The sequence below is a fragment of the Protopterus annectens genome, chromosome 3.part0 (assembly GCF_019279795.1).
Source record: "Protopterus annectens isolate FY-2018-M chromosome 3.part0, PAN1.0, whole genome shotgun sequence".
Taxonomy (NCBI): domain Eukaryota; kingdom Metazoa; phylum Chordata; order Ceratodontiformes; family Protopteridae; genus Protopterus; species Protopterus annectens.
Window position 1 is genome coordinate 7,706,505 of NC_056731.1, and position 16,236 is coordinate 7,722,740.

Consider the following 16,236-nt stretch of genomic DNA (forward strand, 5'->3'; position numbering starts at 1 on the left):
TGTAATTATTGTGATGCTATATCTTTTATTGCGATGCTACATCGTTAAGTAACGTGATCAAGTCATGACAGCGCTATTACAATTAGAGCTAAGTAAACATTTAGAGGTTTACTGGCAGATTTTTTTTTTTTTTTATCAGAAGCTAAGTTGACAAAAAGGCATCTTCCATCTCCCTTGAGTCAGACAGGTTTATGACTGAATGTTTAACAAACACTATCCCACAGCAGTGAGAAAGTAACAATGATTTAGGCAGATATATAGAAAAGAGTGCTGCTGTTTGCTAATACTAAAAGGTGCACATGGACTTGTTTGATAATCATGTATATTGAATGTTTGAATGATTAACTCTGTTCCTGGTATAGTACTAATAATCATATCCCAATCTCTAGGTGTTCCTACCTCCCCTTCCCCTGAAAGGCTTGTAAAAGCATATAGGGTCATTCCGGGAATAACAACAAGTACGGAAGACTTTCCCCACCACGGAACTTGTTTTAATAAGGTGTTCCTACCTCACCTCCCCTTGAAAGGCTTGTAAAAGCATATTGGGTCATTCCGGGAATAACAAGTACGGAAGACTTTCCCCCACCACGGAACTTGTTTTAATAAGGTCAATATCCTCTAAAATACCTTGCCACCTGTAAACCTAACAAACTGGGTCCAGAAAAGCACTGGTGAATGTCCCCATAACTCCACTTGCGATCTGTTTAACCTGATAAGCATTAGGTTGGAAGAGTTAGACTTTCCTGTAGCCTTCTTTCTTCCCCAATTAAGGTAAAAACAGTGTGGTTTCTACTGTTCAAGAGAGTGTAGTGTGCTCTGCACCTCCAAACAGTGCATTCCTCAATCTAAGTGAAACAAGTGTGTGACAAAAGGGAATTGGAAAATGGGCTTTCTGCATTGTAAATTGAGAAGCAGGCAGGGAACTGTGCAGATTTTAACAGTAAGGACTAGGAACAGAGTATTGGGCATATAAAAAGAAACAAAAAAAGCGTGCTTGTAACGCATACCTGCACATGCTGCCTCTAGGCTTCTGCTTTACTGGTTTAGCCCAACTTCGCTCTCCACCCTGCTCCCATATCCCACCCTCCAATTAAGTACTATATTTATAGTATCACTGGCACGCCCCCTTAATTAGTTAACCAACTACACGTGCTCCTAGAACCCAGCAAACTCCTAGCACAATAATACACTCTCTTATCCACCCCATTATCCATATTAACCTACCCATAGCTATTCTTTTCTCTCTAATCTTTTATCTACCACATACACGCAATACAGACCCTACCCTAGTAATTTACTATGACTACAGCTAAAACACTAATGCTGCTACCCTTAGTACCATGCTATTCATTCCTTATTACCTAAGCTCCTATGAATATGTACAGCATCTTAAAATCCAATACCCAAACTCTCAGACACCAACCCAGCATTTAATAAGTGTATCTGCCACATAACAATCCCCTCTCCTAAATCCTCACCCCACAATTACCATCACCTGACTAAATACTGTTACATTAACTTAAAAACCAAAAGCTACAAAAAATCATAAACAAATTTTTAAGACTCATAAGCAACTTAAAAATTAATCTTATGAAGGATGGAGACATCCACCCCAAACCTGGCCCATCCACAACAGTAGACCCAAGCACACCATCTAAAAACCTAACATGTACTAGCCAGATTGATACATTTCCAAACTCATTTCTGGTCTGTCATCTCAACATCAAAAGCCTAAACAAGATCCATAGCCTACATGGACTCTCAGCTGTTCAATCCCCTGATAGCCTCTGCCTCACAGAAACCTGGCTAAAACCAATAACCAAAGATAATGAAATAACCCCGCACAGTACAACATCCTTAGACGGGACCGGATCTCCAGGAAAGGTGGCGGGGTAGCTATACTATACAAGTCTACCCTAACAATAACAATTGACACCCAACAGCCACCCCAGTTTGGCAATGCAGAAATTCTCATCACAAAACTAATAATAAACAAAAATAAATGCAGATACATTGTCTGCATTTATATTCCACCCGGCAAGAATGATAATACTCTAGAAAATATCTTAACATTGGTTAGCTTCTAATTATCCCGATGAAACCATTGTCTTGGGGGACTTTAACACTGATTGGAACACCTGTTCCTCTGAAACTCCCTCTACCCATTTAAACCTTCACGGGTTTACTCAGATCATTGCCTCCCCCACCAGATTTAGCAAAAACAGAGTCAAAGATAGTATCCTTGACTAGATACTCATTAACAGCCACCCCCAAAAGTACAAGTAAGTGATCACTGCCTTACCTATATTAGGCTCAAAGTCGACATTCCCAACCAGCCCACCTACAAAACTATAAGAAACGTTAGGAACTTTAACCTTGACAACTTCCAAAATGAACTCAAAGAACGTAATTGGAATGTCTTGAAATGACTCCCATTACAAGAAGCAATTAAGTACTTCAATACCAGATTTCGGGCGATCCTTAACCACCATGCTCCTACCCGTACCATCCATGTAAAAGCCACAGTTGCACCGTGGCTATTTAAAGAAACAAAAAACAAAATTAAACTAAGAAACAACACCTAGGCCAGGTGGCATGTTACCAAAGCCCCTAGGGACCAAGTAAAATACCGGCAGCTAAGGAACCAGATAAAAAAATCTGACATTCTAGACAAAAAAAAATCCCTACACCCTCCTGCAACAAAAATATCAGCTAAAACCTGAAATGTTCTGGGTTGGTATTAACAATCTTCTCCACTCAGGCTGTTCCGCCATGCCTACCCCATCAGCTGCCCTTGATAAATCCACTGTAGAAACTGCAAACATCTTCAACTCCTTTACTGAAACTATCCAGTGTCTAGCTACCCACCTCACTCCATCGGACTCAAACACCAGCTCTGGCACATCTAGCCCAGATCCACCCAACACCCAACACACCTTTACCTTTCAAACCTTACCTATCAACCTGATCCGGACCTTACTCAAAAAGCTAAAACCTACTACACTAGCTGCTGACCACCTCCCAGCTGAATATCTTCAAAAAGCAGCTGACGCCATAGCATTTCCCATTTCTATTCTGATCAACAGATCCATCTTAGAAGGATCCATCCCAGCAATATGGAAAATATCACGTTATACCTCTCCATAAAGGAGGACGTTCCACAGAATTATCTAACTTTAGACCTATAGCCATTCTTTCACCACTAGGATATATCAAATACCCCTGTTCTTGTGTGAGTACAGCCAGTCTGTGAGGAAGCTTGTAGCAACTGCTGCTGGCCATTTCTATAAGAAGGGAGAACCACAGTTGCCTGGGCTAGAAGAGAGTCACCACAATGAACTTGGAACATTCCTTTTGAATCTGCAGAAGTATCTTGGATATCAGTGGAAAGGGTGGGAAAGCATGCAGGGACTTTCCTATCCAAGGAAAAGATAAGGCATGCATCTTCCAGGCCTTCTTGTATAAAGTCCTGGAGCAGTATTCTGCCAGCTGATTGTTCAGCAAAAAGGCAAAAATGTCAGCTTGAGGAACTTCCCAGAGAGGAATCAAATCTTAGAAGGCCACTGATCTAGTTTCCATTTGTGAGGGTCAACCTTTGTCCTGCTCAGCTGGTTTGCCACACAATTTTGCTCTGACAGGATGTAGGAAACCTGAAGAATGAGATTGCGCTGTAAAACTATATCCCATGCTAACATGGCTAGTCTTCATAGGGGTAAGACTTGGTTCCCCCTTGCTCGTTAACAAAATGCATCATTGGAGTATTGGCTGTAAGAACTTGGAAGTAGACCTGGGGGACCAAAGATGATTTAGACATACAAGTGCCTTGATAAGGGAACACAACTTTTTCACATTTTTGTGCTTGTGTCTTTTTTTGCCAGATATCTTGCACTTTTATTCCCCCTCTTTACATTGCTTCCCAAAAAAAGTCTGAAGTACATGTGGTGACTGATTGCTTTGGAGCAGGAAGGAAAAAAGGGAGACCTGGATTCAGGGATATCAGATATCTTCAAATGAGTTCTCTTCTCACAAATCCCACAACTGAAATCTGAAAAAGTAAAGGGTGTTGGTACTGGGACCAAAGAGACTTCAGATACCACAATATCTTTCTCATGTGGAGTCTTGCCAATGGTATCATGAGAATCAGATGCCATGAAACCCAGAATTCCCGAGGTATTCCCTTGCAGTGACCAAAGTTTGAGTAGAAAATCCCTGCAATAGATCTAAATATAGATTTGTTTTTTCCTGTGTAACAAAAGCATGACACACAGTCCTGTGTGATGGAGTCAAAAAAGACTTTTGAATATTCTCTTGGAATACCAGTTTTCACAGGAGATCTCTTGCCCAAGTGAGAGATTCCGGACACTTTGGAAAAAGACTCTGCAAAGATAAGCAAGTCATCTAAATATGGAAAAATGTGTATACCCTGTATCCTGCAATGTGCTATAACTGGAGCTAAACACTTTGTGAACACTCAGAGCAGTGGATAGTCCTAAGCATAAGGGCAGAGAAGCAATAAAGTGATCCAGAAATACAAACTTAAACATCTGAAGTGCAGGTGGATAGGAATGTGATAAGCATCTGTTAAATCTATGGTTACAAAAAAATTCAAACGAGGAAAAGATGATAAAGACTGTGTAGTGAAATTATTTTGAACTTGGGCATTATCACAAACTGGTTTAGAAAAAACAGGTCCAGAACTTGTCTCCAGGCATTTTCTTTCTTTGGCACTAGAAACATTCTTGAAATAAAAAAAAAAACTCTTCCCACTAGGAAGTAGGAACTGTTTCTATTACCCACTGAGAAAGAATCTGCTGTAAGATAGGAGGAAATAGAAGGGTTTGGTTGGGTGGATGTGGAATAATTCCCTGGAAAGGAGAGATTTCTTCCCACTGCCAGATGCACCTCTGCTGAATCAATCTCACAACCTATTTATCTGAAACAATCTATTGCCAAAGAGAGAAATGGAGATGCAGACTTTCTGGAAGGAACATGGGACTGTCATGTGGACATACACAAGTTCCCTTACATAGTCATTCTGACTTATCTAACTGTCATTTGGGGGAGGGCCCCCGCTTTATTTCTGGAACCTCCCTTGCAGTTTTTTTTTACATGTCTGCTTACCATCATTTTGCTGAGACTGTTATCTTCTGCTCTGGCTAAAATTGGACAGGGGAACAGAAAAAAAACTCAGGAAAATTTAGAGGAAGGGGGCTGAAAAATTTAAGTGACTCCATGTATCAGATTACCCCTGTGATGATGTGAGATATTGCTAGCTATGCCAGGAGAAGTAGGGCAGTGGATGTATAACGTATGCCAGCATAGCTAGCTGGAATTTTGTAAAGAATTATATGTCATTTGTATATCAAACTAATTTGTGCTGTTGCTTGTGTTGAAAATGTATTTGTAAAGTTGCTTGTGTTAAAAAATATACCAACAGTGGGTCCTGCTGGACAGAAAAAAGATACACCTGTATGCCTGACTGTATTGTAACTGTTGAAATGAATATACTGTAACAGACTATACTGGAAGAGAAGACGTTAATCTCAGTCCAGCTACCTCTGAAAAATGGTCTAAAATTAAATTACTTGGTTTAGGACCTAAAGATTGTATCTTACAGTTTGCAGCCAAAGACAAAATGTCTGTAAACGTCAGGACTAGGAATCCTACTGTAGTGTCCTTAGGGGTGAACTAATAGCTACCCTGGAAGGGTGGAAGTTTTGAAATGATTTTATAGCTTCCAAATACTGTAACACATCTTAGAAAAGCTGAGTGTGTATTATGACAACTATGTGCTAGATTCTGGTTCAGTTTCTAGTAAAGGGGATAGTGTGGGAATCAAAATTCAGATAAGCAGATGTGTGCGATATTCTGTAAGCCAGCACTGAAATGATGCTTTAATACTAGATGAGACAGAAGTCTCAGGGCAGTCTGTGAAACCTAACAAAAAGGAGGACCACTCACCTACATCATCTTGCCTTGCTCTAGTAAGTGAACTATGTAACTGTAATTCTTTAGATCAGTTAAGAAGACATAGTGAGATTAGTTAAGTATTGTTTTTCTGCATCTGTGTGATTTTAATATTTCCTGTGTTGAAATTCTGGTGTTTATTTGTAAACAGATATTTAGTATTTACATGTTCTTTTATTATTTATTATTAAAATATTTAAACTTTTCATTGTGGGTGGTCTTTTAGAGAATATTTTAACTTCTGAGAGTACCTATATTTATTTGGTGACAATGTGGCTGCTTCTGAAAGCCTTGCTGCATTGGTCAAACACTACCATTTGTATTAGTATTAATTTTACTCAGTATAATTGGGCACCCTTTTAAGAGCCTTAGAGTAACTGGCTTTGGACTGTTCTGCTGACAGTATCTACCTTATAGTTTGGCAAAGGGGGCATTAGATGGTAAATCTGTGCCAGCCTTTCCCAGATGTGTGTGTATGCATGTGAAAATCTAATCTCAACATGTGTGTGTGTGTGTGTGTGTGTGTGTGTGTGTGTGTGTGTGTGTGTGTGTGTGTGTGTGTGTGTGTTGCTTGAAGCAGGGACACAGAGCACTGGCTTCACAGAGAGGGTGGTGGAGGACTTTGCTTGGAACACTCGGCAGAAGACTCAACTCTACAGCTGTGTCAGTGGGAGTCTAATTTCGGGGCTTGGAGAAAGAGACAGGGGAAATCCAGCCTTTGCACTAAGTGTGTTCCTTGTGTACTCTTAAGGGAAATTGTGCTTGGTGCAGAGAGATGCTTCTGGAAATACTGTATCCATTTCTGTTCCAAGTGAATGTCCCTCACTGGTGTCTGTTGTGAGGATTGAAACTCCTTGGATTACAGGCCCAGAGAAAGGACGTCACAGCCCCTCTCATTACATTTTCTGAAAACCTCTGCATCAGAGGGACCAGAAACTAAATCTCTACCCAAAAATAAATTTAAAATCTCATTTTTCACATCCTCTGGGGAGTTTTGAGAATGCAGCCAGGCAAACCTCCTCAACACAGTACCAGTGGTAACAGCCCTGGATGTAGTACCTCATGACTTGAGAAACAGAAGAAAGTAAACAAAACAAAGCAGTTTTTTCCTCACAAGAAGGAACTGCAGATACAACTTTCCTCATACTTTCACAATTAGTGAGACTAAACTTTAAAATATAAGCTTGACAATTCAAAATTCTAAAAATTTAAGTTGTAGAAGCACATGCTTTATCCTTAAACTTCTAAATTATTTTGCCATCGTTGTCAGAAGGGGAAGGATTGAAGTTAGCAAAATGCTTGGCAGCAGCTGGATTGACTAAAGCCATAGTTTATGGGCAGGTCTGGGATGAGTGTACAGAAACTTCAGAGACTGAATAACTTTTGCAAATTCTGCCTGCTTTCTTAGGTACTGCAGGCTGGCTATTGGGGGAAACCAAAGACTGTGACAAATACATCTTCCAATGCTGACTGCATGGGGTGGGGTTGGGGGTGGTAATGGGAGGAGGTTCTGAGAATTCCAGTTGTAACATTTCACAGTATTTCTTGAGGAACTGAGAAACCTCAGCGTTTTCCCACTGAAAACACTGGCACATTCAGTCTCAGAGGAAGAGAATCATTGACGGAGAAATTCAGATAACATGCTCTCCTCTGAGTATGAATCAGACTTCTGAGGAGAAAAAACTATCTGTCCCATCACATTCCTCTCTGGATTCAGTCTATTAAATCTATTCAGTAAAAATGGAATCCCTTTTTCTCTCTTAACAGAAACCAGATTAGTAGTGTCAATAACCTGTACAAAACCATGAGCCAGACTTAAACTATTCTTGTCAAGAGAAGTTGGATCAGGAGAAGGTACAGGTTTAGTTTTCTGTTATTTTACAGAAAAATTAGGGCGCACAAAATATTTAATAGCAGCAATAGCTTCCCCAGGGATGGTCACAGCATTCTGGTAAATCAGGGGCACCTTCCCTGTCCCTTTTCCAAATGCTGATAAAAGTGTCTCTCCCTTGCCACTGAGTGGCTCCCCAACAGCTGCAGAGGAAGTGGCTAACTCCCGGTCCATACTGGCTGTATCAGCAATACCAGACGGATCCAAAGAAAAGGATGAATCGTTTGAGGAATCAGCTTTGGTCACAACAGACCGAGGCAAACTGCTAGCCTGCTGTGGTGGCAACGGCTGTTAAGTTAACTTTTTATTTCTGCAGCTAGAAGAACTGACCATGGGGGGGCCTAGTCAAGCCAAAAATTGTACCTCTTTCCTGGGAAAACTAAGCAGCACAAGCTGGTAAAATTTCAAAAGTAATATAGTTCCCTTTCCCAATAAAAGCACAGTAAAAAGCATTCTAATACACTTTACCAGTCCTGGAAAGTAATTTAAACAGTTTCTCCACAGGAAAAACAAAACAGTTTTGGAATGTTTAAATCTATTTTTAAATTGTCAAACCCAAAAGTGCACTCCTGTTTAAAAGAACAGTAAAGTCATATGGCAGTCAATAAAAACTAGCTTAAAAACTAAATTTAAACATTAAAAATATGGGGAAGGTTTTCTTTCTCCAAAAGGAACTTATCTGTCCAGCAATGGAAAAGCACAAGCAGAGAGTCGATTTTCTGAAGCCCAGAGAAAAGTGCAGTCTTTGGTGGCATTAAAGCTCTAAAGTGCTTGGCGCCCAAACCTGTCTTTTAGTTAGCTCAGCTTGAGCTGTCAAATGGTTTTGGCACATGGAAGGTGCTCTGAAAAGTTGAAAGCTGGCCAGCTATTATACCCTTATGCAGGATATAACCCATATAGCTAAGGCTACTGCAGCAATGATAAATATGAAGAACACTGAGTCAGGACTAAGGATAGTAACACAGATAAATGTTTCAGTACTAGTGGTACATAATCCCTGACTGAACCTTTGGTTATTGGCTAGGCACCAACTACAAAATCATTTCCACTTACCAATATAGGATTCCTAAGTAGCACATTTTCTTGCTTCCTTTACTACCTGCTGCATGTCCTCGTGAAAGAGGTGCCTAAAAGGTAGCAAACTGAACTATCTAGACAGATTGTTGAAGTGGTTTGAGATTTGGGTGTAGCAAACTCCCCCTTCATATTGTGTTTGTAGGTCCAGTCTGTGAGGAAGTTTGTGGCAATTGCCCTTGCCTAATTCCATAAGAAGGGAGAACCAATGTAACTTGGGCCCAAAGGGAGTCACCACAATATTTTTGGGCGAGTCCTTCCGACTCTTCAGAATTACCCTAGATATCAGTGAAAAGGCATAAAAGAACATTCCTGACCACAGGAATGGAATTGCGACGATTTTCCAGGCTTACTTTCTATAAGCCCTGGAGCATAATTTGCTCAGTTGTCGGTTTTGAACTGAGCAAACAGATGTGTGTGACATGCTCCCCACAACTTGGTCAGTTCCCAACCCCCCCCCCCCATTCGATTTCCATTTCTGAGTGTATGTTCTGGACTTGATTAGCTTGTTTGCCACTACATTTTGCTCCAATGGAATGTAGGATGCTTGGAGGCTTAACAAATGCTGTAAAGCATCACTGCCAGCCTGCACGGAGGTTAAGACCTGATGCCCCCGTTTGATTATGGACCACATAACAGTGTTTTCTGTAAATACCTGTAGAAGTCCCAGGAACCACAGGTGATGGAGAATTCCATTCATGGATCACAGCAAACAACTCTGACATTTATGTGCTTTAGTCTGTCTGAAGAGTTCCACAGGTCTTGCACCTTTACCTCCCAAGCAAAATCTGAGGGGTCTGTGGTTAAAGATTGGTTTGGGCTGTTAGCAGAAAAGGGGAGACCAGGATTTGCTTCCATCTGTTGTCCCAATCAGTGAAGTCCCGTTTAGAGAAAGCCCAAGATTGGAATTTGATGCAAATATTGGGTCCATCTGTTCTTAAAAATCACTGAATGTTTCTCATATATACCTTTGTGAGAAGAATTATGAGAATCATATACAGGCCATGACCCCTAGGATTCCTGAGAAATTCTCTTGCAGAAGTCCAACTAGAGCAGCTCAGGGCAGTTTTCAGACAAAAAGCAATCTTTCTCCTATGTCATTTATTTATTTATTTTTGCCGAGAAGTATCTAGAAGGCAGCCTATCAACACAATCTTGTGCAAAGTCGTCAAGACAGATTTCATAACATTTATCTGGAATCCCAGATTGGTCATAATAGATTAAATCTATTCTAAGGACTCTTGACATCATGAAAAAGCCTGCAAAGAAAAGCAAGATATCTTACACTAAGATAATATGTGAATGTCATGCAGTCTCCAATAAGCTATCACTGGAGCTATACAATTTGTAAATATCTTGGGAACTGTGGATACCCAAAGGTTAATGCAGAGATCTGATATGACCCAGATACAGAGAATTTGAGGAATTTCCTGAAGCCTCTGGCTATGGGGAATGTGATGAGCATGACACATACCTTCACAAATAGACTGAGAAAAGACTGATTTAGAGGTATTTCCATGAAAACTTTCTTTGATGGTGGCAACATACCATTTGATCTAAAGGAATTGGTTCTATGAACCTGGAGTGAAAAGGTGTTGAAGAATCTAAGGAAAAATTCTGTTTGGGTAGGAAGGTGAGAAGAAATTCTCCTGAAAAGTATTTACATCCAGAACTAACTGTAACCCTCATGCGCCACTTTTATCACAATGTTTTCAAAGAGGAATGTGAAGAGCCAGCTTCTGGGACAGATACTGAGAGATTTGGGAAGAAGGGGATGGGAAGGAACATAGAATGCTGGCATAGTGAATAATTGGACTGCCCCTTTTAGGAAAAGGGACTTGTATCTTGTTATTCCCCTCCTGCCATCTCTTTTTTGTTCCCTGTTTGGCCTGAGGAAGCAGGGATTTGGGAGATTTATAAAGGGGGGCTTGAAAAATCTTTGAGACTCTATGGATTACTTTCACTCTCATTAAATTGTTTGAGGACTTGAGTAGCAGATGGGCCAAACAAAACCTCCTTACCTAATTTCAAACTTTATATCAGCAAACTTTTGTTACATACCCAGCCATATCTCCCCAACACTGTAGCAGTGACCCTAGACGAAGTATCTGCACAAATATACACACGCTAACATGTTTAGATGCTTGAGAAAGATTAGAAAGATTAGAAACAATGGAAGCTCGATAGGAACTACCCTCTGAAGGAAGTATGGCAGATAATTCCCTCAAACTGTCTTCACAAAACAGAATAAACTTAAACATATGCCCGACACTTAAGAATTCTGTACTCCAAAGTGGAAGACAACATTCTACCAAATCTATCCACATCTTGCTTCCTCTGTCTACAGGGCATGGCTTAGAAGAAACTAGTAGTCTAGTCCCAGATGGCAAAGATGTAGAAACTATAACTGGGTCTAACTTAAGGTGAGAGAAAGTACAGTTGTGTACACTTCCAGAGAATGCAGCCTCCATTCCCCTTTATTTTGAGGATTAGGGAAAAAAGTAGGCAAATAAATGGACTGGTTTAGGGCCATACTAGACACCACCTTGGGCATAAAGGATGGATTAGTCCTGAGGGAAACCCTGTCCGCATGGAAGATAATGAAGGGTTCCACTGCCATGAGGGCCTGTAATTCAGAAACTCTTCTTGCTGAAGTGATGACTAGAAGTAAGGCTGTTTTCCAAGAAAGGAATTTCAACTCTGCTGTAGCAGCTGGCTCAAAGTGGGGGAAGAGTGAGCTTTTCCAATACAAAGTTAAGGTCCCAGGCTGGAGTGGGAGCTCTCCTGGGGGTCTTAAATTTTTGGCCCCTCTAAGGAATTGTTTTAGCAAGGGGTGGGAGAAGAGGGGTGGCTCAGTATTATAATGTACTGAAATGGCAGAGGAATGAATCTTAAATTGATGAAAAGGATAGGCCCTTGTGGAGCATTTCTGTTAATCTAGAATATGAGGTAAGCTGGGCACCGTTGTGCTCACTCCCTGAGCCTGGCTCTAGGAACAGTATCTTTTCCACTTTTCAGCATAGGATTTTCTAATACTAGGCCTCCTTGCCTCCAGGATGACATCCAGCACCTGCTTACTGAGGGTTGCCTAGAGGAGAGCTCATGGAATTTAGCCAGGCTGCAAGGTTCAGGGTTTGAAGCTGAGGGTGCAGAATCTGGCCCGCCTGCTGGGACAGCATGGAAGGGGTCTGAGGCAGGTGCCATGGTTGTAGCAGTGTCAGACTGCGCAAGAGGGGGTACCAGTGCTGGCATGGCCAGTCTGGTGCAATCAGTATTGTCCTTGGCTTGTCCTGTTTGATCTTTAGTGGAACCTTTGAAAAGAGAAGCAGAGGGGGAAAGGCATAAACTGAGAGGCTTTCCCAGGAAAAGGACAAGGCATCCACTTTCCAAGCTTGACTGTGGGGAGTTCTGGTGCAGAATTTGTTCAATTGGTAATTCTGAGGGGAGGCAGATAGGTCTACCTCTGGAGTCCCCCATTTGTTCCTCAAGAGGTTGAATATTTTAGGTTCTAGTTTCCAATTGTGTGGGTCCATGAGATTTCTGCTCAAGTTGCCTGCCAGGGAATTTAGTTTGCCTGGCAGGAATTGTGCTTGTAGGTGCACTTGGTAGCTCAAGGCTGTGTTCCACAGAGCCATGGCTAGTCTGTAGAGAGGGTAGGAGTGGGTTCCCCCCTGCTTGTTTTATGTACCACATAACTGGTGTTGTCTGTCTTTACCAATAGTAGTTCTGGAAGAATAAGGTCTTTGAAGGCTGTCAGAGCATTCTGTACAGCTAGCACTTATTTTTGATTGATATGCAGATGCATCCGTCTCTGGTTCCATTTGCCCTGAATGCACTGACCTGCCATGTGCGTCCCCTATGCATAGTCGGATGCATCTGTTGTTGGGGTTTGGATGGCAGGGGGTAGAGTGAAAAGGAGTCCCTTGTGGTAGCAGGCCTCTGCTTACCAAAGGAACTCTGTCCTTAGATAAGGAATGATAGGAATCATTGTTTCCAGGTCCTGAGAATGTTGACAACAGACTTTTTAGATACCACTGGAGTTTCCTCATATGCAGTCTTGCATATGGAATTAGCAGAATGCAAGAGGTGATGAACCCCAGAGCTTGCAGATAGCTGGGTTTTTTGTGGCCAATAGTTTGAAGTAGGTTGTCAAATAAACTTGCTTCTCCGGAGTGAGGAATGCCATCTGGAAAGTTGTGTTCAAGCTTGCTCCCAGGAATACAATCTGCTGGCAAGGTACTAAGTGTGATTTATTTTCATTGATGGTGCACCCCAGTGAGGTTAGAAGTTCCTTTACAAATGTCAGGTGTTGTAGTAGCAAGTCCTGACTTTCTGCCTGAATCAGACAATCATCCAAGTATGGGTAAATTTGAATATTTCTCTGCCTGCAAAATGCAATGGCTGGAGCTAGACACTTTGTGAACACGCTGGGCAGAGTAGATAAGCCAAAGGGAAGTGCAGAGATCTGAAAGTGCATGGAGCATGCCCTGAAACGTATTTATTGTCTGCAGGATTCTCTTATTGGGATGTGCAGGTAAGCTTCCTTTAAGTCTAGGGGTGCCAGCCAGGCATCCTTGGCTAGCATAGCAAGAAGCTGTTGAAGAGTTAGCATTTTGAATTTTGGAACCACCAGAAAGGTGTTGAAAATAGAGAGGATAGAACGCCAGGAGTTTTCTTTTCTGGGTATGAGAAAAAGTCTTGAATAAAAAACCTTGTCCCCTTTGTTCTGCTGGGACAGGCTGAATAGCCCTGATACTAAGAAGAGAGAGAGAACCTGCTGTTGGGCCTTCGTCCACTGATTTGGGGAAGAGGTCTGGCCAACCACTTGGGGTTGGGCAGTGTGTGGAAGTGGAATCTGTATCCTCAGGAAACTATGTTCAAAACCCATTTGTCCTGGGTAACGAGTTCCCAGTTTTTTGCATGCAGGGCTTGAAAGGGTTAAGGTTAAGTCATTGCCATTTTTCCGTAGGTGGGTCTCTTACTACTCCCTGCTTTGTAAATGGGAGCCACCCACTGCCTAGATCTGTGCGTAGCCTGACACTGTTGTCTTGGTGGTCTGCTGCTCCTGGGTTTGGATTGAGAAGGCCTGGATGGGACTGGAAAGGACCAGTTCTTTGAAGGCCAATGCCTACTGAATCTGGGAGGCTGTACTTGTAGGAAATCTTTAACAGTTTGCATAAATTTAGCTTTTTCCTCCATCCTTTTGAGGACTTCTTCAGCTTTGTTGACAAAAAGGCGGTCTTAGTTTAAGGGTGCATCCGGTAATTTAGCTTTAACATGATCTGGCAAGTTTTGTTCCTTAAGCCAAGCATGCCTTCTAAGTACAGACCCAGTGACAGCAGCCCTGCAAGATGCTTCTAAAGCATCAAAACCACATTGCAAAGTTTGTTTACCAACTTGTTCAGCAGAATGCATTAAATCTTGCAAGTCTTTGTGTTCAGCACAGTCAGGAATCAACATCATTTTCTGTTTTAGTCCCATAATATGCTGCTGATACTTTAACATATGAAACTGGCAATTTAAAGCCCTAATGGCTAAAGTAGCAGAAGTGTATACCTTCTTACCCCATCTGTTTAAGGCTCTAGAATCCCTTTCAGAAGGGGTAGGATTTTTGGCAGTAGTAGCCTTAATGTCTTTTGGTCCTTGGGAAATGGTCTCTGGATCCGGAGTAGGATTCTTGAAGAGGAACTTGTGAGAGTCAGGTACTCTGTAGTACCAGTCAGTTTTTTCTGGGAGCTGGAGGGAAAGTGTCTGGGGTAAGGCTAGATTCCAAGAAAACATCATCTACAATAGCCAGAACAGGAGGGATAGCAAGAGGCCTGTGTTAAGGCAGGAGTAAGAATTCCCTAAGTCTCTTTTTGGACTCTGAATAGTCCTGGCTTTCCCCGTGGAAATGCTCCCTAAGGGTGTGCAAGGTTTCACCAAAAGAAAAATCTTCTGGAGGGGAAGCAGACGGAATGGAATCCTCTGCATCATAATCCTCACATGTAGATAAGGGCAAATCCTGGTAATCAGAAGGAGCAAAAATATCAGATTTCTGATCCGAAAGAAAATCAGTTCTAGCATTTGTTTTTGAGGCATATGGGCCAGAGTCTGTGGTTTAGTCATCGGTTTTCTAGGCGTAGTGCGTGATTTAGGCCCGAGGAATTTGGTATTTCTAGTTGGAAATGATGCTGTCGGTTTAATATGAAAGTCTGTAAGCCTGAATACACCCTCAGAAGCCGGTGCCTGCACAGCGGCTCCGGAGCCATCCAATTTAGAGACATCCGTAGGTTCCTTAGTCAAAGAAGCATCTCGCAGCATACTCCAAAAGGGTCTCAGTAGAGGCCTGCGAATCTGTAGTAGCGGATATCAGGGGCTGCGAAAGCACCTCACTGAGTACCGGCGGACTGGCAACTAGCTTGACGGAAGCGTCGTCAGCAGTTTTGGATCTATGAGGCCTGTCTCTGTCTTTATCCTTACGTTTTTTCAGAAGATCGGTAGTCAGATGGCTTAACGAAGCCATTTCGGAGTACGGAAATAGAGAACAAAAGTATTTAGCTACATAAATAACCTGACAACGAATAGCTCGGGCATTGAACAAGGCACAAAACCGACAGTGAGGGACATCGGGATCTGAGCCTAAACAGTTGATGCAGTAAGAATGAGAATTTCTGAGGTATTTGCTTTCCACAGGCAAGACGATTGTTAATTTTTTCTGACATCGGTTAGAGCAAGAAAAAAGGATCCCCAACGGGGTACTTATCTCTCTTTTTTTTTTTAAGACTTCAGGTCTAAAATGAAAATTTCAGGAGTCGGCCAACCGGCACTTGCGAACTGCTTCAGCTTCGGGCACCGCACGGCAAGAAAGACTGATGTAATGGCATTGGCTGCATGTTTTATACTTCTGACGACCTGACATCATGGAAGAAGCGACAGCATCAGACGCAGAAATCCGAAGACTAGGGTATTCAGGCCGGCTGAGGGCTACCTGCAGGCAGATAACCCAAATGTGATGACTGCAACAGTGAAACACGAACATCAAATATTTATTAATTTGCAGAACTTTAAAGTCTCTCTTTTTGGGAACTAAAGGCTAAGAATCACGATTATTTCAGGCAGCATTAAAAACACCCTCCATGGCTGGCAAAATAGGAGTTATGGGAGTGGAATGGGTTATATCCACTTGCAGTAAATCATAAGAACTTTGCAATTAAGGGGAACTTTCACTTGTTCCCACAAAAACACCTCATTCATCTTGGCTACTGCCTGCGAAAAAGAAAATTCCTCCAAAGCAGGTGATGAGGACCAAGCTTCCTCAGAAT

At 41.9% G+C, this 16,236-nt stretch overlaps 1 protein-coding gene across 1 annotated transcript in view; it reads right to left on the bottom strand.

Moving 5' to 3' along the window:
* Nucleotides 1–16,236, bottom strand: part of MASTL (microtubule associated serine/threonine kinase like) — a 1,083,009-nt gene that overhangs the window by 293,764 nt on the left and 773,009 nt on the right. The window lies entirely within an intron of this gene.